The sequence below is a fragment of the Papaver somniferum genome, chromosome 1, assembly GCF_003573695.1.
Source record: "Papaver somniferum cultivar HN1 chromosome 1, ASM357369v1, whole genome shotgun sequence".
NCBI lineage: Eukaryota > Viridiplantae > Streptophyta > Magnoliopsida > Ranunculales > Papaveraceae > Papaver > Papaver somniferum.
Window position 1 is genome coordinate 28,668,895 of NC_039358.1, and position 4,888 is coordinate 28,673,782.

At 37.2% G+C, this 4,888-nt stretch overlaps 1 pseudogene; it reads left to right on the top strand.

The window, feature by feature from the left end:
* The first annotated feature begins 337 nt into the window (after positions 1–337).
* Positions 338–3,896, top strand: LOC113281978 (annotated as a pseudogene).
* Positions 3,897–4,888: the final 992 nt, after the last annotated feature.

A 4,888-nucleotide genomic window follows, 5' to 3' on the forward strand; every position in this document is an offset into this window, starting at 1 on the left:
TATGGAGATTATTACTATTTATAACTGGCCTAAGTTGGAACCATAACTTTTTATTAATATATAGAGATTATTAATATATAGAGTATCGATACATGAAGGTTTTACTATACTGAAACAGAGGTAGTATTTATTTATTTTTTACTGCTGAAGTAAAAACTTCAGGCAATTAAAAAATTGCAGGTTCACGTGGGTCATTTGGGATCAGTTTAGGCCTTTAGGCACAAATTAGGTCACGAGGAAAGTAAGACTACCCTTGCGGCCGGATTGTAGCCCTCATTGGTGGGTCTAACTATATAACACGACGAATCACTGATCCTAATTACTAGGGTTTTCCTTTCGGGAGCTTGGAATCTCCGCTATCGCTTCAAATTCGGCGTCTACTAGTTTGAGAAGTAGAGAATGGGGTTTAATGGAGTTTCTTACTTCTCTTAATCTCAATACAGTCGCAAGTTAAGTAATTTTAGATTTTACCCTAGTTTTTGAATTTCTGATTTTTGGTATCTGATCATCTAACTTGTTTAGTTTGTTCAATGGTTATGGTTTTCAAACCAATTGATGTGTATGATGAATTTGATTAATCTGTACACTGCATTTCATCGAAGATAGTTGCCTTTGGCCAGCTTGTCTGCAAATCTGATTTGTTCTTATAATTATATGTATCTTTTTTTCTGTTTGGTTAGACTTCTAGTATTTTTCATAGTTATTCACTTGTGATGAATACTTAATCAAGAGCTATGGGTTTGACATCCAAGTGCCTAAAGGCCTAGGATGGGGCAAGTCGGTTTTTAATGTGCTTTTGTTAGTGAACAGTGATGATCTTCATTGTGTTGTTATGCCTTTTGACATAGAAAAGTGTAGCTCTGTTGCAATTTATTCTTGAAATAATATTGTGATTATTCACTCAGGTTCTGCCATTATATTGGTGTACTTTCTTTCTTAATTATGCCCCATGTGATGAATACTTATCAAAAGCTATGGGTTTGACATCCAAGTGAGGCTCTTTTGTCATAGTTACTCTGATGGGGCGGCAAGTTAGTAATTGGATGTGTTTTTGCCAGTATCGTGTTGATTTGTTGTGATTGTGAGGCTCAAACCTTGATAATGCCTTTTGACATGGAAAAGTTTCACTTTGTTGCAATTTATTCTCGAAATCATATTGTGATTGTTCACTTTGTGCCGTCATGTTAATTTGCTTAGTGATGTACTTTTGTTTTTGTGTTGTGGCAGAATAAAGAAGCAACATAAGCTATTCTGAAGGTTGTTGCACGACTGCAAAATTGTTCGAGGCTCATAGTCAGCCATCAGTTCAAGCAGGCTTGTGAGATCGAAACAAGGCTGTACTTACTGTACCAAGTCCTGATACCAGGGTCGATGATACAGCAGCTGAGGAGGATGAAGTCTATGTAATACTGTTGTCAGAACGGGAGAAGGTAATTTTTACCGTTGATGTATACTTCAAATAGATCTCAATATTAACATCAGGAGAGAGTTGAACTCTGCCTATTGTTTTGCAGTTTGTCCGGTGTTTTGTTTCTTTCATTTCTTGCTTCAAAACCCACTTGTATCACTTGTCTTTCAGTGTTATAGATTAGGAGAGATTGAAAATTGGCATAACCACTCTGATTTTTATTTATATATTGAGCTTGAAGGAACCCTGTTGAAATAAGCTTTTAATTCATAATTCTAATTTTGAATTCATTCTCTTGATCAGAATCTTGAAGTCAACATTGTTAAATTGGTGCAAAAACTATGGCGTGCAGTCTGATAGTTATGCGTGCTAGGTATAAGAACAATGGTGTCAAGGATCCTGGTGTTCAAGGAGTTCCAATCATGACAGAGGACAAACTTGATTTCTCACCTGATGATCTTAAGCCATCTTCAAGACTCAATGTTGAGTTTAGATCCATTGAAGGTCAGAGAATTAGCCAAAAACAAGCGCTACTGTTATACTGATACAGAACCTACATCTGGGAGTGATAAAAGTTTTAGACATTTGAGTTCGATAAATTTGCGCAACGTGATATATGCCTAGAATTTGTTAAAAAGGTCGTTGGAAAGATACAAGCTACTACGCAATCATCTGCACCGGATGCCAAAGTGGATTCGGAGAAGTCTGCAACTACTCTGCATGATGAACAGCTCCGACTAGAAGAAATGGAGCTTCGGATGAAACTGCTTGCTGAGAATAGTGAGTTGCAGAAGCAATTATTGGTGGTGTTTTGGCTGAATCTGAATTCTGGGCTGTAAGAAAGAAATCGCTTACTGTTGATGTCAGCAAGATGTCTAAACAGCGATAGGGGTTCAAGAGTGCGATGCTTGCTAATGTCAGGCCACTGACAGATGGCCGGGCAAACAAGTCACTTTCAGCCTGACTCCAAAGATCATTCGGCAGATTTTCACTGAAAAACCAGCTGTTCACCAGGCATTTATGAAATTTATCCCAAGCAAGTCGACTGAAAAGGATTTTTGGACAAATTATTTAGAGCAAAGTTTCTCCATAGAACAAAAAATGCTGTTGCCGCTGCAGCTGAAGCTGCTGAAGATGAGGAGCTGGCTGTCTTCTTGAAGCATATTGGACTGAAGCTCGCTAGAAGATCAGGTGTGTTGATGAAGCTGATGAAGGGGATGATTACATACATCTTCTGGATCATGGGATTTTTCCTGATGGATCCAAGGAGTTTACTGATTCCGAATATGAACAGTATAAGAGGACTCTGGCACAAGATCTTAACCGACATGCAGCAGTTGTTTTGGAAGGACAGACTTTGGATATGGGTCTAAGGGACACAAGAACTGTAGCAGAAGCACTTGCCAAGTCCAGAAAGGTTGACTTCGCTGCCAAATATCTGATGAGAAGGCAAATCACAATCGTTTGGAAAGGGCTTCTCAAATGGCTGTGATTGAAGTTCTTCAAACACCACACAACCTTCCATTTGCACCTCTTCTTATTAAGGATCCATGGGAGTACTTCGATTCTCAACAAGCTGATGCACTCAAAGCCCTAGGAGATATGGCAGTTGGAACAAAAACAATGCATTGTAATGTGAACATGGCGCAAGCATATGGGTTTTTGAGAAAGTCAATCTCTGAGATGAAAGTAACAGGATTATGTGATCCTGTAATTGAGCCAGAAGTTGCTAGTACGGTTCGTATTGGATTGTCTCAGCAGCTATCGAGTACCAAATATTATCTTGCGAATAATGCACAGGAGAGTATTCTGGATATGCTTCCGAAGGAAATTAATGGGTATCCATTCAAGAATTATTGAAGCATTTCTGGTCATCGTATCCTATTACAACAACATACCTTAATACCAAGGTAAGCAGACCGAAGGATGCCATGGCGGATATCTATCCCAAGCTGCAGAAAATTAAGGAATCTGCACAATCAGATTTTAGGCATCAAGTTTCTCTCCTAGTTCGACCAATGGTGCAGGCTCTGGACGCTTCATTTACTCATTATGATGCAGATATGCAGAAGAGGTCAACGAGGAGCTGAGTAAGATCAAATGGTTTTGCAGGTTCAGTTTGGGATTTAGAGAATGGGAATTTTGGAGTTTCTTACTTCTCTGAACCAGTGAGCCTCACCATCATTGCAAATTGGTTGAGGTATAAACTCACTGCATTTCTGATGATATGGTCTATTTTGTTTACCTGACATAGAATTTGTTCCAGATTTTACCCTAGTTTTTGAATTTCTTGTTTATTGTATCTGATTTCAACTTGTTTAATTTGTCTTTGTGCGAGAATCTAGTTTTTAAACCAATGGATGTTAAGGTGAACTCAGATTTATATGTAGTTGGTCTCTACACTGATGAGGTATTATAAGTTCATGTAATTTTATTAAAGATAGTTGCCATTAGTCTGATTGTTTACAAATATAGTTTCTTCCTATCACTTTGTTGATGTTCATACATACGCTCCTGTATGCTTCACATTATAGTTTGTAGTTTATTCACTATCTTTCTTATGCCCTTGTGATGAATACTGAATTAAAAGCTATGGGTTTGACATCCAAGTGAGGCTTTTTTGTCATAGTTACTCTGATGGGGCAAGTTAGTTTATAATGTGTTTTTGTTAGGAAGAGTGACACACTTCATTGTGTTGATGTGTGTGAGACTTACACCTTGATAATACCTTTCAACTTGGAAAAGTATCATTTGTTCCAATTTATTCTTGAAATCATATTGGGATTATTCACGTTCTGCCACTATATTGGTGGACTTTCTTTCTTAATGATGCCCTTGTGATGCCCATACTTATCACAAGCTATGGGTTTGACATCCAAATGAGGTTCTTTTGTCATAGATGGGTCTAGTTTTAATGTTACTATTAACTTAACTTGATTGATTAACTACCCTTCACAATGCCTGATAATGTATCTTGAAAGTGAAGAGTGTTGTTGACATGTAAGGCTTAAACCTTGATAAATGCCTGTTGAACCTTGATAAATGCCTGTTGACATAGAAATTTTCCCTCTGTTTCTTCTAAACATGTCTGTGGTGTTATCTATCTTCATCAGCTTATTGATTCTTAAACTAAGTGACACGCTTCATTGTGTTGATGTGCAAGGCTTATTCCTTGATAAATGCCTGTTGAAGTAGAAAAGTCCCTCTGTTAATTCTAAACATGTATGTGCTGCTATCTATCTTTATTGATTCTTAAACTAATTCCTTTCACCACTTTAAAAAAATAAAATTGAATGATACCATGTAGGACATTAGAAATCATCTTAGTAGTTTAAAAGCCACTTTAATCACAATATCCGGGCTTCAATTTGGTTTTGTATTGTTGGTGATATCTATGATGTTTAAACTTTAAAACTGAGATTTGAAGGAACTTGATTTTTAACCTAATGAAGGGAATTTGTTTTGTAGGTAGAAAAAGCT